The following is a 13,182-nucleotide window of genomic DNA, read 5'->3' as shown; positions in this document are numbered from 1 at the left end:
TTAATGTGTATCCATTTAGCTATAAATGTCTCTAGTTTCTTGTTCTATATGGCTAAGTAGTAGTCCATTTTATTGAAAAAGAAAACCCCACATTTTCTTTATCCCATCTCCAGTTGATGGGCAGTTGGGCTGATTCCAAGTTTTAGCTATCACAAACTGTGCTGCTATGAACATGGGTGTGCATATACTGCTGTGGTATGACTCTTTTAGTTCTTTTGGGAAGATACTCAGCAGTAGAAGAGCTGGGCCAAATGGGACCTCTAATCCTAATTTTCTGAGGTATCTCCATATTGATTTCCACAGTGGTTACACCAGTCTTCATTCCCGCCGACAATAGAGGATTCCTTTCTCCCCACAACCCTGCCAGCATTTGTTATTGGTTGATTTCTTTCTTTCTTTTTTTTTTTTCCAAAATGACCATGATTATTTATTTAAATCAGCAAACTCATATTCCTCAAGCCCCAGATCGTGGTGGGCAGCCCTCCTTCTTCTCTTCCCTCAACCCCATCCCTGAGCCACAGTGAGGGGAATGGAAAATGAGGAACCAAGAGGGCCTCTGCAGGGAAGGCTGCCCCAGATGTGTGGTGAGCACAGCGCAGCAGCTGTGGCTGGAGCGGCAGTCGCCACAAGGCCCTCCCTATAAATTAAGTCCCTGCAGCCACAGCTGTGGGACAGGCATGCTTGTGGAAGGGAGGCCAGTCCAACCCCAGGCCAGAAGGCAGCATCCCTGACTCTGAGCCAAGGACTGCTGAGAGCACAGAGCTCAGGGTCAGGAGAGGCCAGAGAAAGAGGACAGGAATGGTGGGGAGCGGAAGGCTAAAACCTCCCAAATTTTGGCCCCAGGGGAAAAGTTGGTCCAGTTTTGATGGGCATGGGGGAGGAATGTATTAGTAAGAGCAGGGGGAGAGGCTCCATCAGGCACCCTCACAGGTGACAGGAAAGACTGGGTCCCTGCCCTGGCAGAGGGGAGCTTGAGAGCTCCGGGGGCTCTCCAGGAATGTCACTACTAAAACGTATATACATATATATTAACCATTCATGAGAGGGCAGCAGGGTGGGGCAGGATCAGAGGATCTGGTGTGGCATCCTGTAGCCAGTCATGCCTGCCTGAGATGCCCCTTGGTTGGTGCCCATCTGTAACCCGATCACGTTCTTGCCCTCTTGCAGCTGCTTGTCCAAGAAGTTCCTAGGGTTCTCCTTGGATTTCTTAGGAAATCAGTTGGGATCCCCAGAGAAGAGCCCATCATCCCGGGCCACAGCCAGCCCATCCAGGTTCATCAGTGTCTGCTGTACGCAGGCCATGTTCTTTCCTTCCCAGAGATCCACAGTTTGAAAGATGTCAGTGGTATTGATGCTGTAGCGCTCAGCCGCCTGCAGGAACTGAGAGATCTGCTCCACCTGCTTGAAGGCCATGGTGGAGGCCTGGATCTTCTTCACTGGGGCCTGTCCCTCAGGGTGCAGCCCATTGATGAGCTCACAAAGCACCGTGCCATCTTTGAGCCAGTTCTGGAAGTTCTCACGCCCAGGCTGGGGCCGGCCCACATCCTTTCAGCACTGCGTGGTGATCCACTGGATCAGGATCTGCTCCAGGTCAGCGTCATACTGTTTCTCAATCTTCTGTTGTACCTCCCAGCTCAGGCCATATGCAGGTCCCCTGTTGGCCATTCTGAACTGCTGTGGTGTCTGTGGGGAGCGTCAGGGCAAGCTGGATACTGCGCATGCACCACAGGGGCTGCAGCTGGAGTGTTGCTATTGGTTGATTTCTTGATAGCAGCCATTCTTTCTGGGGTAAGGTGGAATCTCAGTGTTGTTTTCATCTGCATCTGAAAGAGATTTATTTTAAGGGATCTTAAGATTCGTGGCTGGAACTTCAGATGAGGATTAATATTAAAGTCTCTATTCCAGTTCTAGCCCAACAGGCTAGAACGTCAGATAGAATTCCTTCTTTTCTAGGAAACCTTAGTATTTGCTTCTAAGTTCTACTGATTGGATGAAACCCACCTACATTATAAAGAATAACATGTTTTACTTAAAGTTAACTGATTATAGATGTTAATTATACCTGCAAATACCAACTAGTGACATCTGCACTAGTGTACGACCCAACTGGACATAAGACCCAAAGAGCATGACCTGTTCTACAGTCTCAGATTGTGCCTACCATGTCCAAGTATGGACATATCCCTGCACACCAACCTCCCTTCTGGGTGCAGAATCTCAATGGCCTGGCCCTCATATTAGGGTCTGAAGGGTGCCAATAATATTTGAGAGTTGCCTGTAATCATGGTTTGTGCAGTTATACCTAACTGGAGCCCAGTAAACCAACTCTTTTGGCTAAGTTTCTTAGTGAAAAATAGTCACTCCAATTCAAACAGTTGCCTGCCTTGGAGTGCCAAACTCAGAGTTGAGAATTAATATCCTGTTTATGTGGGGCCACACCACCAGATGGTAAGCAACAGGCAGTTCCTTCTAGGAGGTCTTGGACAGCTGCTAAGACCCCTGCTGTGGTCCTGACCAAGTCTGGCCACAGAGAATAGAGGTAAAAAAAATGCTCCACATTTCTCTGGGAAATGCCCCATGTGCAAACACCACACTGGGATGGTGGCAGCAGGTACATTAAAGATTTCACATTTATCAGCTTCCTCAAGGAACTTTCCAATCTGTGATTTCACTTTATGTTCAATATAGTTTGGTAGGATAGGTAGGAAACAAATAGTTGATATCCAATTTTCCCTGACTTGATGAGATGATACCGTCTTCTGGTGGAATCACCTTGGGTTGAACGACACATAGGAAATGTACGATTATGGAATCTGGTGGACTTGAGTTGGAATTCCTCCCTCTATCTCTTACTAGCTGAGAGATCCTGGACAAATTACTGCAGCTCAGTTTCCATATGTGCAATAACTACCTTGAATATCTGAAGTAAGGATCACTGTCATGTAGCTCTGTCTGTCAGATGTGCTTTAACAATGACAATCACTTTGTATCTGTCGTAGACATGCCTTGAGTGCTGTTACCCATAGCATCCTTCTGTGGTGACTGCACCCACCCATAGCCCTTCATGAAGTTACAGCATTTGTACTATGTCATCTGCCCCTCAGTCACAGCTAATTGGATTGTAGGAAAATCACCTGATACAGGATGGATTTGGATTCCTGTCCTGGAATTTGGAATTTGGAAACTGAGGGACTGTGCCATTGAGCAGCAGGGGGCAGAGCAGAAAGGTTGTGGGGTCTTGGTAACAGAAGCAACTGTGATGTCTATTATACACAGAAGTAGTGACAAGGAAGCCCTGTGGTGAAGAGAAATATGAGCAGAGGCATAGGGAGGACAGGTGACTCACATGGCACATGAAGGATAGAATCAGTCACATCCTCATATCCATGAAATTCTTCCCCATTCTTGGATTCCATGGGAACTATATTTTGTTGTTGTTGTTAAGTCAACTTCCTTTTTCTTAGGCTGATATGAATAGGTACTGTTCCTTGTAACAAGAAGATCAATGAGAACTGAACAGATGAAGAAAAGGGCTTTCTGAGAGTTAAAAGCAGTTACTGAACTTAGATGCCCAGTTAAGGCACATGGTCTTTGCTGCTTTGTCTGGCAAGTACAGCTATGACAGTTATTCTCCCTGGTCTTGGGCTCCAGATAGGGAGTCTGTGAGGCAGATGAGGCAAGAAAGTATGTCCTGGAGGGAAGATGTGGGGCTAACCCTGTCTGACATTTTCCTTCACTGATTCCCGCTTCCTCCAGAGTTCCATGCAGCTTCTCCCCCAGGCTCAGTTCAGAGTCATGAGAATGCCTTTGTTGACTTCTTTCTAGAGTTGGGCACTGGTTCTTAGAGACTGACTTCTCTGAAGGAGAAGGATGAATCCTAAGGGATTTGGTTCCACTTGATTCCAACCCAATGAAATAATCTGTCTTGGAAGTCAGATTTCTCTAAACTTATGATGCTGGCTGTGAACCAAAGTCGGTAATAATCGGGGACCTGAGCATGAAGTCTGGGACATCCCCCTTGAGTATTGTAGAGTGGCTGGTCTGAGTTTAGAGCTCACAATGGGCCTCACTACAGTGGGAGAGCTAAAGGAGGCCTGGTTATCTGCTCAGCCTTGGCTGTTACCCGGGCCAGAATGTCAAGCAACTTGTGAGGTTTGGCCAGAACTGTGCTTCCAAAATTTGAGGGCGTCAAAAGGCTACATCAGAGTCATAGGGCCCCTTTTGACAATACAGATCCCTGAGTTCCTTTCTGATTCAGAATATGTGGATGAGGCCTTGAAAACTCTAGTTTTAACAAATACCAGATGGTTCTAATAATAAGCCATAATGGGAAGCATCTTCTGATGTCAGCCTAAGATTCTCTGAAATGGTTTCACAGCAAACACATTGTGTGGAAATTTCTGCAGTTTAATCCTCCCCCTCAAAATAGATACTGTTAATAAGTTGAATTACATTCTCCCCAAAATTCATATGTTAAGAGTCCCAACTCCTAGTACTTCGGAATGTGACCTTATTTACAAACAAGGTCTGGCAGATAGAATTAGTCAAGATGAGGTTATATGGAGAAGAATGAGCCTCTTATCTAATATGACTGGTGACCATAGAAAAAGGGAAATGTGGACAGAGAGCCAGGCATAGAGGAAAGATGATGTGAAGAGATGCAGAGAGTAAAAATGCCATGTGAATTTTGTTGCCACAATCCAAGAAACATCTGGGACCCCTAGAAGCTGGAAGAAGTAAGGAAGTATCTTTCCCCTATAGATTTCAGGGAACCATGGCCCATCCTTCACCTTGACTTCAAACTTCTAATATTCTAACCAGAACTGTGTAACAATAAATTTCTATTGTTCAAAGCCACATTTTGTGACACTTTGTTATGCTAGTCCTAGGACACTAAAACAGATGCTTTTAATTTTTTAGTTTTTAATGTAAGCTATTTTCCATTCCTTTGAGTTGCTCTATGTATCCTCTTGGATGTGAAATGAAGAATCCATGTGGCCTGGGTGTGGTCTCTGGGAGTGGTCTCTGGGAGTGTCTAGGAGTGGCTAGGGTGGAATGAGGTGTTAAACAAGCTGGAAATCCTCATTGTCCTGAGAAATGTAACAGTGCCCTATGAAGTCAACAAGAGGCTGAAGCCTTAATGTAGGAAAGGCAGGTTACTTCTCCCTTTTATTCCCCCTTATGAATCTGACCAGACATTTTTAGAGGCCTAATATCTTTCAATGCTCTCTGATTTTTTTAGATTTGAAGTTAGTGATTGCAGATAGAAAAGGAGATCTTATGTTTTGGTCCAGGTAAATTCATAGTGCAGTGGTTAGGAGCCAGAGCTCTGGAGCCAAATTGCTGGTCTTTGGATCCTGCTGGCTGTGTGGTTTTGGCTAAATTGCTGGTCCATGGGTTGTCACACTTGAGCATACATCAGAATTACCTGAAGGGCTTGTTAAAGATAAATTGACCCGGCCCTAGAGTTTCTAGGGCTAGGATAGGGCCTGAGAAATTTCATTTCTAACAAATTTCTCTTGATGTTGCTGGTCCCCTCAGTAAAAGGGAGGTTTGTGATGTTTCTAATTTATACAATTGTGAGGTGATGAATGTAAAGTGCTTAGCAAATTGCTCTGTGAGGAGCTTAGCAAACATTAGTGGATCTTTGACTATGACTGACATAGATTGAAACACTTTTCTATGCTTGACTTGCTGAATTTCTTGATGTTTTCAAGCTAGAAAACATTCAAAGACAATTCTAGATGGGGTGTAGAGAAATGTTATCTCCTCTTTCAGTTTGCAGAAAAGTAAATTATTCTTCTGAAACTAAGGGATCACTACTGCTGTGCTGAGTATATGTTTCCCATCTACACTAGGCCTGGTTGAGGCCTGTGATAAAGATGGACTAGAAGGAGAAGAGGGAGGTTATGTTTTGTCTTTTGGGTCATCATACAATGGCCCTGACAGTCATGCTCAGGAGTTTGAGGACATTTCTGTTGCCCAGGCCTGCGGCTGGCAGCTTCTGTTTTTCCATGCCAGGCACTGCCCAATTATTAAAGAAATGCTCTGTGTTCTGAAACTTTTCCCACACTCCCAGCTAAACACAGTGATTGTCTTGGTGTTCTAGTGTCAAGTGCTAAGATCTTTTCAGAAGCTGCTGTATGTATTTGCTCTGCATCTCCTCTAGTCTGGGCTGAGTGCAGACATACAGACTGTTAATGGATTGGTCTTCCTAATGCAGTATGACATCCTGGCAACAAGACACCTCATTAGCTTGGTCCTTAGGATTTTAGCTTCAGAAACAAAACAGTTCATGTCGATAAATAGTTCTTTGTCTGTGGGATTCTGGCCCCATCGGAGGACTGGGCTCCGTTTGGGAGCTGCTGTGTTGTTGCTAAGATTCTTGGAGTCTATCCAAATGCATGTTTCCCAGGATGGTGGAGAATAGTTTTGATGATTACAAAGCCTTGAAAATGTATATGCTGGTTTATTCCACCACCACGTAAAAAATAACCTTAATTACTTAGAGGATATTTCTGAATTTGTTTTGACTTTCGTGTAGTCGAACTTTGAGAATGATAGCAGTCTTTTATAAAAATGTGTATTACGGTGATAGTTTCCTTTTTCAATGTAGTAAGTTCTTCTTGAGCACCTACCATATGCAAAGTAGCAATGTAAAGGACAATAAAAAAACAGGCAAGATTCTTCCATTTTAATTAAAAGGGGTTAAGTGGTTATGGTGTAAATATCCTGTTTTCTCTTTCCATGTTTTAAAGGTTTTCTTTTCTCAAAATATGAATCTTTACCCTTAACATATGTGTCTTCCTTTCTTGTAGGATAACTTGAACATTGTGGAAATTATTCCAAGAGATCTTCTTCTAATAGTATCTCCTTGGAGCCAAACAGTCTCTGCATTGCCCGCTCTCCCTCTTCCCCAAATCCAGTTCAGCTCCACATTCAGACTTAACATATAAGTCAATGTTTTCTTGCTTGCATATTTGCTATCTTTTCTATCCAATATTTCTCTCTGACAATGGAGTTTAGTTGTGTACTTATTCATCGTCTCTCCCTCTAGAATATATGTCTCTATGAGTAGACACACTTTCAGACCAGTCTGTCTTAGAAGTCAAATTGAAAAGGCCAAAATGAAATCAAAGGGGCAATTATTGTATGTAGCATATTAGTCATTAAATCCAATATTCGTAGAATATATTTTGAATCTTGAACTGTTTGTTTAGTACCAGTAAAAGCAGGGCTTGCTTTCTCAAAACTTACTACGTCTCCCTTCTTTTATGAGATAATACTAACTAGAAAAAAAAATTTTTTTTAAACTAAGCTTTGTAGAGCTAAATGCAGTCTTTACCAGACAATCCAGCAATCATACTCCTGAGTATTTACCCAAATGAGTTGAAAATTTATGTCCACACAAAATCTGCGTCTAAATTTTTATGGCAGTTTTATTTCTTATTGTCAAAAATTGGAAACAATCATGATGTTCTTCAATAGGTGAATGGATAAACCACGGTACATCTAGACAATGGAATATTGTTCAATGATAAGAAGAAATGAACTGTCAAACCACAAAAAGACATGGGGGAACCTTAAATGTACAGTTCCACCAGTCTGAAAAGGCTACATGTTTGTATAATTCCAACTTCATGATATTCTGGAAAAGACAAAACTATAGAGACAAAAAATTTAGTAGTTGCCACAAAATAGTGGTTGGGCATGAATAGGCAGAGGACAGAAGATTTTAGGGTAGTGAAGTTATGAATCTATAGTATGATACCAAAATGGCAAATACAAAGGCTGATTGAATTTTAATAAAACTTCTTACAATAAAAGACACATTACCAAAATGTTGAGATTAGTGCATTCAAAGCAAGAGAATGGAAGTATTCTGAGGGGCATAAATGGCCATGTGTCTTTTACTATACTGAAATGTTAAACAGTCACAGTATTTTCTGATCACATCATATTAATTAACCATTTATGCCAATTTCTGTCAAAAACACTGTGGTGTGTCCTCATCTAACTTATTCATTGGATCTGGGACTATGCAACTTCTAGCTCTTCCCCAAAGTAAAAATGACCATGAAAGGCAAATGTTTTGAATATGTTTATTGGACATCAAGGCAGTCATGATAGTACAACTAAAAAACCTCATGAGAGGACTTCCAGAATGCTTTAGAAAGGGGCAAGAATTATGGGATAAGAGTGCTCAAAGTGAAGGGGAGTATTCTGAGGGGGGTTAGTGGCAATGTATCTTGTATTGTAATACATTTTAAAAATGTAAACATTCATCATATTTTGTGATCATACCTTGTACATGACATTATGTAGTTGGTAAAACCTGTATAAGTATACAGCACAAAGCATGAATCCAGTCATGAACTGTGGACTTTAATAATAGTATCTCAGTATTAACTCAGCAATTATAACAAATGTCCCATATCAATGCTAGATAATAATAGAGAAAACTGTATACGTGGTAGGGATAAGGTGAGGTGGGAGTGAGGGCTGGAAGGGAGTATCCAGGAACTCCCCATATTTTCTGCTCAATATTTCTGTAAACCTAAAACTTCTCTAAAAAATAAAGTTTATTAATGTAATCTGCTAACAATAAGAAAACCAGTTTAATTCATATGACTTTTTGTATTTTATTTCCAATAAAAATTATTGACCATGTAACATGTAGCAGACATCCCACAGGCCACATACTTACAGTAGTCTATGGCATTTGTTCACAGAGGGGAGTTACAGTGTTATTTACTCATTTATTTTTATTGGTATATGTTGATGATATATAATAATTGCATTTGTTTTGATAAATTGGTACATATGTATCGTGTCTGGACCAATTGTTATTTGAAGAAACTCAGATCTCTACCAGGTTGAAATAGATAATGGGAAACATCACAAAAGGGTGTTGTGGAACAAGTCTCAAATGGGAATAAAGTCAAAGGCCATGAGTCCTTTAATCCATAGCCCAAAGGACAAATTTTCAGAGCTCAGGAACTTTTGCACATGGAAGTATAAATGGAGAAACCTCTGCTAATTTTAGGCATAATAATAATATTGAGGACAAAACTATGAAGCAGAGCTTAGACTTTAAGAAACCATTCATTCATTCATTTTTATAAATAAAAGTTAAACAGCTTGAGTACCCTGCCATCATTCTTCATGTAGAGGACAGATCCAACATTAGTTATTAGTAGGGCTCCCTGCCCCTCACTAGCATGTACAAGATTCCTAGTTCTGGGAACACATGGGAGGTACCTCATGGAAGCTCCACTGTTGCATTGTTCCCTTTGCTTCCTTGGTGGTATCTGGTATGGTGATCTCCGTCATCTGCCTGATACTACTTGTTGTAAGAGAATTCCAACTGTCCTGGTCTTGTTCTTCCTTGTGGACCTTAAGCCCGCTATTGACTGTAGTCTTGGTCACAGGGACCCCCTTCATGACTCAAGGCCACTCACTGCGCTTAGTGTCCAGTCTTCAGAGACATCTGGCAGTCACCTCTCACCCAAGGTCAGGGCTCTGTGGGACACTGCATGGGAGACTGGTGCGGACTTCTATTGCTCAGATATCCCTTACCTTTCTCCCCATCATTCACTTTCTATGGGAACCCTCCTTTCCTGCCATCTTTAACAACATAGATAGAACTATATCCCTCCTTCATTTGTGGGATATATAAAATTTTAATCTCATAGAAATTGAGAGTAGAATGGTGGTTACCAAAGGCGGGGGAGGGGAGGGAAAGGGAGCGATAAGGAGAGGTTGGTCAATGGGTACTAAGTTATAGTTAGATAGGAGTAAGAAATTCCGGTGTGCTACTGCACAGCAGGGTGAATTTAGACAATGGTAATAAACTGTATATTTCAGAAAGCCAGAAGAAAGGACTTAAAATGTTTTCACCACAAAGAAATGATAAGTGTTTCAGGAGACAGATATGTCTGCCCTGATTTAAATATTATACAATATATACATGTATTGAAACCTCACTTGGTACCCCATAAATAGGATATTTTTATACTGTAAGTTGTTTATTATTTTAAATAATCAGATATAATTTTTATATTTTCAGGTATCAGTAAAAATATACTTAAATTAAAAAAACAAAACAAAACACAGTTTACTTGCCTCTTGTAGCAGCTCTGTTCATTCCCAAACTGAGCCAGGCTTTAGAATGCAAAGGATCCATGACTGTCCCTTAGTGCAAGAGAACCTTGGGCTTCATCTGGTAAAGGGACAAAGGAGGAAGCAATAAGGAAAAGAAAATGCACTTCTTTCCTGAAAAGCCTCCACAAATACATTCCCCAGTTGGGTTATCCCGCCACACCATAATTGCTAGTGGTTAGGAACTTAACTGCTTTATTTTAAAAATAAAACCACTTTTCAAAAACCAGGTAGCAGTTCATGCCTTCAGGCTCTGCACTCTGGGCCTTCAGAAGGTGCCCCACAGAATCAGGCATCCAGGCAGTGGGGTCTTATCAAGGTAGGGATGAGTCCAAAGTCAGCACAAAAGATTAAAACCTTATGCAATCCAAATTCTCCATGACTCTGGATTAGGAAAGTGGCTCTTTGCAGAATTCCTCCTATTCCAACACAGAAATCTTATTTTCTAACAGTCAGGTGCTCATTGAGCATCAGAAGAATTGGTTAGTGTGCATTTAGAGGTCACAGTAGATGAAAAATACCTATAAATACAACAATCACCTTTAATTCATGGCATGCTCTCTCTAGAGAGATCCCAGGGGACCCATCTCAGTGAGGGACAGTAGACCTTTCTTCCTACATTCAAATGGGGCCATGTGTTCCCATAGCACTACCTGGTGGAGTCGAACCCTCCATTTTAATTGTTCTTCCTTTGCTCTGCCCCCCAACTCCAGTCTCCCAAGTGCATACAGTTTGCTTGGAATATGAAGCTGGCCCTCGGAAGGTGGAACCAGCCCTGATATATCAGCTTTTTTCCTTGTCTCTGACCTTCCTGATAGTATTCTCTGCAGGTTCCCATCTTGGACTACTCCAGATGGCTCTTGCTGGATTGTTGTTGTTGTTGCTTTTGTAAACTCAGACTATATGGCTTTTAGTCAATCTAGAATGCTTGTCTGGTCACCTATACAAAGGTGAAATCCCTCAGCAGTCACCTCAGAATCCCAAATTCCACCAGGAATCCGTTCTTGCCTTTCGTGTCTCATTATTGCTGTCAGGAGGAACACCTGTCTTTAGATTCCCACAAATATAGGAGATCCCTATCTCTGTGTTTCCAAAGGCTGAGAAGAATGGCACAGCCAGGTCATGGGCCATGTGCAGCTGTTCACTATCGTAATCTAAAGGGCTGGCTGGAGTCAGTTACTATTCTGTAGGCTGAAAAGAGGTTTCGCAGAACCCTTATCATCATGGCCTCAAAGACTTGGATGGTGGAATCCATCAAATGAAATTATTGATCACTAACTCTACTGCTTTTTGGAACTCTGATAAATTTCTAAACATTACAAGTGTATCCTATGCATCCACAAGAGTCAATGAATAGTTCCCTAGTACATATGTCATTGATGTTCAGATTTGGATGGTCCCCATGGCCTGGCCTTGGCAGTAGATGGGACTGAGCTGTCCTGGGGAAGGCATCTGCCATGAAGTTGTTGTAGCCCAAGACGAACATGGCCAGTGCCAGGTTGCACATCTGAGCACAAAGCTGCAGCAGCAAGGCGAGAATCACAAACCCTGCCACCCAACACGTCCTCCAGTGATTGTCTAAGCAGATTCAGTCCCAGCAGCCACGAGGTAGGGAGCACTTAGAGAAGACAATGCTGGGCCCCCACCCAGAGATGAGCCACAACACTCCAAAGAGGCCTAGACTGACAAGTGCTAGCCCTGGTATGGTTGTGTGGCAGACACAGGCATTATTTTAAAGGTGGGCCTCCCAGCCAGACATCCCACCTGCATTCTCCTGCAGCCCTGTCCATTTCCCCTTTAAGTAAGTCACTGGTATGGCACCAGGAATTGCCCCTTCACAGCCCACTCCCCATCTCTCACCCCCACTGCTCATACCTTTCCCCAGTTCTTGCCACTTTTTTTTTCAGTACCAGGGATTGAACTCAGGATCTTGTGCTTGCCAGGCAGGTGTGGCACCACTGAGCTACATCCCTGGCCCTCTTGCCACTTTTTAAACCAATTCTGAAGTCCTTTTTCCTGTATTTACAAGGTGTGACCAAAATTAAGGGGAGTGCAGCTGCTGAGTGCCATCTAATGGAAGGGCAGGCTAGTCAAAATATTATGGTGTCGACACGCTGAAGCCTGCGCCCCGGCAACAATCCACTGGACAGCCCCCCCACTCCGCTCCTCTGTACAGCCACCTGGTTCCACACTACAAAGATGCAGAGGACACCAGACCACCAGACCACCAGACCATGGTACTGAGTCCTGCCGCTCCTGGCCCAGAGATAGGGGCTTCTGAGCCACCGTCCCACTGCTCCTGGTGCAGAGGAAGGGACTTCCCGGCCACCATCCCTCCTGATGGTCCCAGCCCAGAGGAAAGGGCTTTTGGGCCACCATCCCTACAGCTGCTCCTGGCCCCTGTCCCACCTCTCCCAGCTCAGAGGAGGTGATCTGTGCAGGCGCCAACAGCCCCCCCGCCCCGCAGTCGAAATGAGAAAACACATAAATAAGTCTCAAAACCAGACTTCCAGATCACCTACAGCAACCCCAAAGGGAAATGAGATGGAACACTCTGATACTCAACTACCTGGACACACTGAACTGGCAACAAAAGGGGATCTGGAAAAAATGAAATCAGAAATAATTTCTCAGATAACAGGAGAAATTGTGCTCCTAGTGCAAGACATGATTAATAAATCTAGAGAGGAACTGAGGAACATGATGGAATCCCAACATAGGAAACAAATGGAATCCATAAAACAGATGCAAATAGATTTCCAGGAGATGAAAACCTCCATTGAAAGTCTACACAGCAAAATGAGCCAATGTGAGGACAGAATTTCAGATATAGAAGATAAGATTGCAATTAATGACCAGGAAAAGAAAAATTGCTTCAAAATTATAAGGGAACATGAGAAATCAATCCAGCAGCTGCTAGATAATGCAAAGAAGAATAACATAAGACTGATTGGAGTCAGTGAAGGAACAGGAGAGAGTGCAGATGACATAAAAAAACTCTTCACAGAAATAATGGCAGAA

The 13,182-nt window shown here is 42.8% G+C and overlaps 1 pseudogene; it reads right to left on the bottom strand.

The window, feature by feature from the left end:
* Positions 1-646: 646 nt before the first annotated feature.
* On the bottom strand, positions 647-2,003 carry LOC101722364 (transgelin-2 pseudogene; annotated as a pseudogene).
* Positions 2,004-13,182: the final 11,179 nt, after the last annotated feature.

The sequence above is a fragment of the Heterocephalus glaber genome, unplaced genomic scaffold, assembly GCF_053883595.1.
Source record: "Heterocephalus glaber isolate CG9 unplaced genomic scaffold, H.glaber_assembly_v1.0 deba00001497, whole genome shotgun sequence".
In the NCBI taxonomy this organism is placed as follows: Eukaryota; Metazoa; Chordata; class Mammalia; order Rodentia; family Bathyergidae; genus Heterocephalus; species Heterocephalus glaber.
This window is presented reverse-complemented; position numbering and strand designations above follow the sequence as displayed.